This window comes from Nerophis lumbriciformis, linkage group LG28 (genome assembly GCF_033978685.3).
Source record: "Nerophis lumbriciformis linkage group LG28, RoL_Nlum_v2.1, whole genome shotgun sequence".
Taxonomy (NCBI): domain Eukaryota; kingdom Metazoa; phylum Chordata; class Actinopteri; order Syngnathiformes; family Syngnathidae; genus Nerophis; species Nerophis lumbriciformis.
The window spans coordinates 23,163,067-23,172,486 of record NC_084575.2 but is presented as its reverse complement, the minus strand read 5'-3'; positions in this window follow the sequence as shown (position 1 = coordinate 23,172,486).

Below are 9,420 nucleotides of genomic sequence, written 5' to 3'. Positions count from 1 at the left end.
TCCACCCATGGCGTTTGTTTACATTCAGGGTGCTAGCTTGCTGTTAGCGGTTAGCTATCGTATCCTCCTACGGTGTGTAGTGAAGCATGTTTAGCTATTCCTCATCATGTAGGGTTGATACTTGTAAGAAACTTACTTTATTTGTTGCCATGGGGGCGAGGATTAGTGATTTAGAAGTAGCTAAATGGACGTTCGCCGCTAGCAAGCTAGCTATGTCTTATAGCACCTCTTCCTGAGGGCGTTTCAGTGTTATAACTTCACCTTTATCGTCAGTTTTTAGGGCCAAAATGCGTCCATTCTCCCTTTTCTGTCTACACACTGTGTCTGTTTGTAAGTACTCTGTGATTGTGCGCTGCCGAACATGCTCCTCTGCTCGTAAAACCAGCTATGTCATGACGTGACGACGCGCCGTCATACTTTTCACTAGAGATGAATGCTTTAAAATGTAATATCGGAAATTATCGGTATCGGTTTCAAAAAGTAAAATTTATGACTTTTTAAAACGCCGCTGTACGGAGTGGTACACGGACGTAGGGAGAAGTACAGAGCGCCAATAAACTTTAAAGGCACTGCCTTTGCGTGCCGGCCCAGTCAAATAATATCTACGGCTTTTCACACACACAAGTGAATGCAATAGCCAGACAGGTCACACTGAGGGTGGCCGTACAAACAACTTTAACACTGTTACAACAATGCGCCACACTGTGAACCCACACCAAACAAGAATGACAAACACATTTCGGGAGAACGTCCGCATTGTAACACAACATAAACACAACAGAACAAATACCCAGAAACCCTTGCAGCACTAACTCTTCCGGGACGCTACAATATACACCCCTTGCTACCAAAAACCCCGCCCCCCCAACCCATACTTGCCAACCCGCCCAGATTTTCCGGGAGACTCCCGAAATTCAGCGCCTCTCCCGAAAACCTCCCGGGACAAATTTTCTCCCGAAAATCTCCCGAAATTCAGGCGCTAACCCACAATATAAACAGCATACCTGCCCAATCACGTTATAACTGTAGAATGGTGGAGGGCGAGTTCTTGGTTTCTTATGTGGGTTTATTGTTAGGCAGTTTCATTAACGTCCTCCCAGCGCGGCAACAACACACAACAACAGCAGTCACGTTTTTGTATACCGTTAAGCAGTTCGTCTGCCGTAAACAGCAATGTTGTGACACTCTTAAACAGGACAATACTGCTATCTAGTGCATTTGATGAAAGCACTTTTGTGCGTGCCACACATCAATGCATCATCAGAGAGGGTGTTCAGCATGGTTCGAAAAATAGTGACAGAGAATAGAACAAGGATGGACAATTCAACCCTTAACTCAACAATGAGTAGATGAGTGTTATGTGTGTGTATGTGTGTAAATAAATGAAAACTGAAATTCAAGTATTTATTTTATATGTATACGTATATATATACGTATATATACATATACGTATATGAGTGTATATATATGTATATATATATATATATATATACGTATATATATATATATATATATATATATATATATATATATATATAGCTAGAATTCACTGAACGTCAAGTATTTCTTATATATATATATATATATATATATATATATATATATATATATATATGAAATACTTGACTTGGTGAATTCTAGCTGTAAATATACTCCTCCCCTTTTAACCACGCCCCCAACCACGCCCCAACCACGCCCCCGTCCCACCCGACCACGCCCACCCTACCCCCCTCCCCCCACCTCCCAAAAGTGGAGGTCTCAAGGTTGGCAAGTATGCCCCAACCCCGCCCACCTCAACCTCCTCATGCTCTTTCAGGGAGAGCATGTCCCAAATTCCAAGCTGCTGTTTTGAGGCATGTTAAAAAAAATAATGCACTTTGTGACTTCAATAATAAATATGTCAGTGCCATGTTGGCATTTTTGTTCCATAACTTGAGTTGATTTATTTTGGAAAACCTTGTTACATTGTTTAATGCATCCAGCGGGGCATCACAACAAAATTAGGCATAATAATGTGTTAATTCCACGACTGTATACATCGGTATCGGTTGGTATCGGAATCGGTAATTTAAGAGTTAGATAATATCGGATATCGGCAAAAAAGCCATTATCGGACATCTCTACTTTTCACACAGAGTATAGTACCGTTTTTGATTCATTAGTACCGCGATACCATAGCAGTTTCGGTATACCGTACAACCCTACAAGAAACGAATGATAACTGCCATTTGGGATCATGACATAGCAGGTTTGATGTAAGGTTTACTACTGATGGAAAAAATTGGGAAGGTTGACAGGTGTGACTCATTTAGTTGAAGGTTAAAAGGCACATAAGACTAGATAAGGTGGAAATATTTCAACAATGTTTTGAATGGGTTATGGGTTATACTTGTATAGTGCTTTTATACCTTCTTTTTTTTAAGGAACTCAAGCTATTTCACCTGCTCGTGTATTCCTCTCCAGCATCACCTCAGAAGCGGCATGACGGGACGCGCATCTGACCTGGCGGCGCGCTCGGGCGCCACTTTTCCGCCCAAGGTGACCTGTCGCCACAGGCTTTCACGCAGGCCCGCCGTGAGCCTCTCACTGCTCCGGGGAGCTGTAAAAGTGTTAACGCCTTCTTCACTTGGCACCGTGGTGTCAGCGGGGGAAAGCCTGATAACAGGAATGGCCACCTGTTCCCTTCTGGTTTGGCGTGACGGCGCGGGAGAGTCCCCAATGACACGCACTCATGTCACCGCCACACACGGGAGGAGAGGCGTGGCGTGATAAACACTGTTGTCATCCAACAGGAATCCGTCGAGACCAAGCGGGACATATTTGTGCCTAAAACCAAATAATACTAAAACTGGAGCGTATGAAAACCAAGGTACACTATAGGGCCAAAAGTATTTGCCCACATGCCTTGACTCACATATGAACTTGAAGTGCCATCCCATTCCTAACCCATAAGGTTCAATACAGCTTCAACTCTTCTGGGAAGGCTGTCCACAAGGTCGCAAAGTGTGTTTAGAAGAATTTTCGACCATTCTTCCAAAAGCGCATTGGTGAGGTCACACACTGATGTTGGTCGAGAAGGCCTGGCTCTCAGTCTCCGTTCTCATTCATCCCAAAGGTCTTCTATCTAGTTCAGGTCAGGACTCTGTGCAGGCCAGTCAAGTTCATCCAGAACCAGACTCTGTCATCCATGTCTTTATGGACCTTGCTTTGTGCACTGGTGCACAGTCATGTTGGAAGAGGAAGGGTCCCGCTTTAAACTGTTCCCACAAGTTTGGGAGCATGGAATTGTCCAAAATGTTTTGGTATCCTGGAGCATTCAAAGTTCCTTTCACTGGAACTAAGGGGCCAAGCCAAACTCCTGAAAAACAAACCCCACACCATAATTCAATCAATCAATCAATCAATCAATCTTTATTTATATAGCCCTAAATCACAAGTGTCTCAAAGGGCTGCACAAGCCACAACGACATCCTCGGTACAAAGCCCACATACGGGCAAGGAAAAATTCACCCCAGTGGGACGTCGATGTGAATGACTATGAGAAACCTTGGAGAGGACCGCATATGTGGGTAACCCCCCCCCCCCTCTAGGGGAGACCGAAAGCAATGGATGTCGAGTGGGTCTGACATAATATTGTGAGAGTCCAGTCCATAGTGGATCCAACATAATAGTAAGAGTCCAGTCCATAGTGGGGCCAGCAGGACACCATCCCGAGCGGAGACGGGTCAGCAGCGCAGAGATGTTCCCAGCCGATGCACAGGCGAGCGGTCCACCCCGGGTCCCGACTCTGGACAGCCAGCACTTCATCCATGGCCACCGGACCTGTGCCCCCCCCCCCCCTCAAGGAAAAGGGGAGCAGAGGAGAAAAGAAAAGAAACGGCAGATCAACTGGTCTAACAGGGGGGCTATTTAAAGGCTAGAGTATACAAATGAGTTTTAAGATGGGACTTGAATGCTTCTACTGAGGTAGCATCTCTAATTGTTACCGGGAGGGCATTCCATAGTGCTGGAGCCCGAATAGAAAACGCTCTATAGCCCGCAGACTTTTTTTGGGCTCTGGGAATCACTAATAAGCCGGAGTTCTTTGAACGCAGATTTCTTGCCGGGACATATGGTACAATGCAATCGACAAGATAGGACGGAGCTAGACCGTGTAGTATTTTATACGTAAGTAGTAAAACCTTAAAGTCACATCTTAAGTGCACAGGAAGCCAGTGCAGGTGAGCCAGTATAGGCGTAATATGATCAAACTTTCTTGTTCTTGTCAAAAGTCTAGCAGCCGCATTTTGTACCAACTGTAATTTTTTAATGCTAGACATAGGGAGACCCGAAAATAATACGTTACAGTGGTCGAGACGAGACGTAACGAACGCATGAATAATGATCTCAGCGTCGCTAGTGGATAAAATAGAACGAATTTTAGCGATATTACGGAGATGAAAGAAGGCCGTTTTAGTAACACTCTTAATGTGTGATTCAAACGAGAGAGTTGGGTCGAAGATAATACCCAGATTCTTTACTGATTCGCCTTGTTTGGTTGTCAAATGTTAAGGTGGTATTATTAAATAAATGTCGGTGTTTAGCAGGACCTATAATCAGCATTTCCGTTTTCTTGGCGTTGAGTTGCAAGAAGTTAGCGGACATCCATTGTTTAATTTCATTAAGACTGACTACAATCCGGCGTGTTGGTCAGCTTTAGGGGCATGTAGAGTTGGGTGTCATCAGCATAACAATGAAAGCTAACACCGTATTGCCGTATGATGTCGCCTAGCGGCAGCATGTAAATACTAAAGAGTGCAGGGCCAAGAACCGAACCCTGAGGAACTCCGCACGTTACCTTAACATAGTCCGAGGTCACATTATTATGGGAGACGCATTGCATCCTGTCAGTAAGATAAGAGTTAAACCACGACAAAGCTAAGTCTGACATACCAATACGTGTTTTGATACGCTCTAATAAAATATTATGATCGACGGTATCGAAAGCAGCGCTAAGATCAAGAAGCAGCAACATAGATGACGCATCAGAATCCATCGTTAGCAGTAGATCATTAGTCATTTTTGCAAGGGCTGTCTCCGTAGAGTGATTTGCCCTGAAACCGGATTGAAAAGGTTCACAGAGATTGTTAGACACTAAGTGTTCATTTAGCTGCTGTGCGACAATTTTTTCGAGGATTTTCGAAATAAAGGGAAGGTGGGACACCGGTCGGTAGTTTACCATGAGGTCAGGATCGAGGTTAGGTCTTTTGAGCAGAGGATGAATAATTCCTCCTTCACCAAATTTCACACTCTGCACAATGCAGTCCGAAATGTAGCGTTCTCCTGGCAACCTCCAAACCCAGACTGGTCCATCAGATTGTCAGGACTTGGACTATGGCGTGGTTTGTTCTCCCGTGGTGCAAATGAACATTTGGACCAGACATGGCGTGAAGGTGAAGACATATTTAATTTTAACACTCAAAAAAAGAAACAAACAAAAGGCGCTCACAGTGGAGGTACAAAACTTGGCTATAAACACAAAACTTGCACAAAGGCAGAAACTATGAACAATGAAACAAAAACACTAACTGCCGCATTAATAAACAAAAACTTACTTGGACAGGACATGAAGTGCGCAGAGGTAAACAAAGTGTGAAGCAGAGAGTCAGGGGTATGATGTCGCCAGGGAGACTTCCTGGCAACAATGGGTTTAAATAATAGTGACATGATTAAAGACAGGTGCGTGAGTCGTGAGGGCAGGTGAAAACTAATGGGTTGCTATGGTGACAAACAAGAGTGCACAATGAGTCCAAACGTGGAACAGGTGAAACTAATGGGTAACCATGGAAACAAGACAAGGGAGTGAAAAGCCAGAAACTAAAGAGTCCAATAACTAAACAAAACAAAACATGATTACACAGACATGACACAGATTGCCAGATGGAAAGGCATGATTCATCACTCCAGAGAAGGCGTCTCCACTGCTCTAGAGTCCAGTGGCGACGTGCTTTACACCACTGCATCCGACACTTTGCATTGGACTTGGTGATGTATGGTTTAGATGCAGCTGCTCAACCATAGAAACCTATTCCGTGAAGCTCTCTGCGTACTGTACGTGGGCTAACTGGAAGGTCACATGAAGTTTGGTGCTCTGTAGCAACTGACTGTGCAGAAAGTCTTAGCACTATGCGCTTCAGCATCCGCTGACCCCTCTCTGTCAGTTTACGTGGCCTACCACTTGGTGGCTGAGTTGCTGTTGTTCCCAAACTCTTCCATTTTCTTATAATAAAGCCGACAGTTGACTATGGAAAAATTTCAAGGACTGGATTTGTTGCACTATGACAGTTCCACGCTGGAAATCACTGAGAGCGGCCCATTCTTTCACAAATGTTTGTAGAAACAGTCTCCATGCCTAAGTGCTTGATTTTATACACCTGTGGCCGGGCCAAGTGATTAGGACGCCTGATTCTGATCATTTGGATGTGTGGCCAAATACTTTCGGCAATATAGTGTATATCTAGTCTCAAGTGAAAATAAACAGTAGACTGCATAGCCTCAGGTGAACTATTCCAGCACACAGATTATATTCCTTACATGTCAATAATTTTTTATTATTACTAATATTTATCCATTCCCCAATTATAGATTTCATATAAACCTTATTACGCCACAGCTGCCATCGACCAGCAGGGACTGCTGCGGTGTCCCCCAAACCCCTCCACCTCCACATAAGCACACAAACACACTCATCATGTTTCATGCAGACAGCTGCAACAACATGCAGATGTTGCCAGAACCTCTGGCGACTGAAGCTCCACGCTAATTGTATCCATTTACTTTTGAAAACAAAGTCGGTGAACTCTGTTTAGTTTATGCACGAGGGCTGATTATTACTTCGCCCGTGAGTAATGTGTATTTAGACGACTCATTTGAGACTTAAACGGGACTTCCAGAACACTATTTATTTATTATCTCGGTCTCTTAACTGTGCCTTTAAGGTGTAATTCAAAGGCAGTAATAGATAATTTATTGTCTAAGGCCCCTTTTACACTAAGGTTATCCAGGGTAAATCCCACCTAACCTTATCCACACACACTCAATGCCGTCGTTTAAAGGGGAACATTATCACCAGACCTATGTAAGCGTCAATATATACCTTGATGTTGCAGAAAAAAGACCATATATTTTTTTAACCGATTTCCGAACTCTAAATGGGTGAATTTTGGCGAATTAAACGCCTTTCTAATATTCGCTCTCGGAGCGATGACGTCACAACGTGGCGTCGCATCGGGAAGCAATCCGCCATTTTCTCAAACACCGAGTCAAATCAGCTCTGTTATTTTCCGTTTTTTCGACTGTTTTCCGTACCTCGGAGACATCATGCCTCGTCGGTGTGTTGTCGGAGGGTGTAGCAACACAAACAGGGACGGATTCAAGTTGCACCAGTGGCCCAAAGATGCGAAAGTGGCAAGAAATTGGACGTTTGTTCCGCACACTTTACCGACGAAAGCTATGCTACGACAGAGATGGCAAGAATGTGTGGATATCCTGCGACACTCAAAGCAGATGCATTTCCAACGATAAAGTCAAAGAAATCTGCCGCCAGACCCCCATTGAATCTGCCAGAGTGTGTGAGCAATTCAGGGACAAAGGACCTCTGTAGCACGGCAAGCAATGGCGGCAGTTTGTTCCCGCAGACGAGCGAGCTAAACCCCCTATCGACCCTAGCTTCCCTGGCCTGCTGACATCAACTCCAAAACTGGACAGATCAGCTTTCGGGAAAAGAGCGCGGATGAGGGTATGTCTACAGAATATATTAATTGATGAAAATTGGGCTTTCTGCACTCTCAAAGTGCATGTTGTTGCCAAATGTATTTCATATGCTGTAAACCTAGTTCATAGTTGTTAGTTTCCTTTAATGCCAAACAAACACATACCAATCGTTGGTTAGAAGGCGATCGCCGAATTCGTCCTCGCTTTCTCCCGTGTCGCTGGCTGTCGTGTCGTTTTCGTCGGTTTCGCTTGCATACGGTTCAAACCGATATGGCTCAATAGCTTCAGTTTCTTCTTCAATTTCGTTTTCGCTACCTGCCTCCACACTACAACCATCCGTTTCAATACATGCGTAATCTGTTGAATCGCTTAAGCCGCTGAAATCCGAGTCTGAATCCGAGCTAATGTCGCTATATCTTGCTGTTCTATGCGCCATGTTTGTTTGTATTGGCATCACTATGTGACGTCACAGGAAAATGGACGGGTGTATATAACGATGGTTAAAATCAGGCACTTTGGAGCGTTTTTTAGGTATATTGCGTGATGGGTAAAAGTTTGAAAAAAACTTCGAAAAATAAAATAAGCCACTGGGAACTGATTTTTAATGGTTTTAACCCTTCTGAAATTGTGATAATGTTCCCCTTTAACTATGCCTTTAAGGTGTAATTCAAAGGCAGTGATAGGTAATTTATTGTCTTAGGCCCCTTCTACACTAACGTTATCCAGGGTAAATCCCACCTAACCTTATCCTTGTCCACACACATATAATGGTCGTTTAAGACCCCCTCCGCCTCTCCGTCCGCCGGCGAACCGCGACCTAGTACGCATGCGCGGAAAATGCGTACGTCATAGTTACCTCCAGTGTTGCTTTTTGTGCAAATTTAACTTATCTGAACAATATCCAGTGTTGTGGTATTTCTATTAACTGGAATCCAGTGTGCTGTTGGGCTCTATTGTAGTGAATCACACCTGAGACATCATAAATTGATCAAATCTTTAATGGACATGTGATCAATCAATCTAGGGATCTAGATATCTGGTCAGGACAATCGACGGCCAGGTAATACAAAGCACACGCTACATTTTTTATCACACCCACGAGAGCCTGCATTCTCGTTGTCTCTCCTTCGACAAATGGACAAAGTTTTTCGCTAAGTAGAATCACAGCTGACCTAGACATTAGAAAGTTCTCTTGCTGTCTGAGAAGTGTTGTATCCCAAATAGCTGCAATCGCTTTCTCTTAAGGTATTCATGTGTGATTTTCACAAGCAGACGGAAGGAGAAACACGGGCATGTCTGGATGACTCGCCTCCATAGATCCAGTGGTTACGAAACCGATTTATTAAGAAGCTGGCTGTGGCACGTTCTTTCTAACGTCACTTTCTGTCTTTCTGGGCATCACTTCCTCTCCAAACTCAGTTTGTAAACCATCAATGAGTCCATACAAAGCTAAGAGCCGCAGATTCAAGAAATAGACGGCACACATACCCGTGTAAAATATTATCCAAGGAGGGGGACCTTAAACAATGGTTTAGTAATGATTTGTTTAAAGGCCTACTGAAACCCACTACTACCGACCACGCAGTCTGATAGTTTATATATCAGTGATGAAATCTTAACATTGCAACACATGCCAATACGGCCGGGTTAGCTTACTAAAGTGCAATT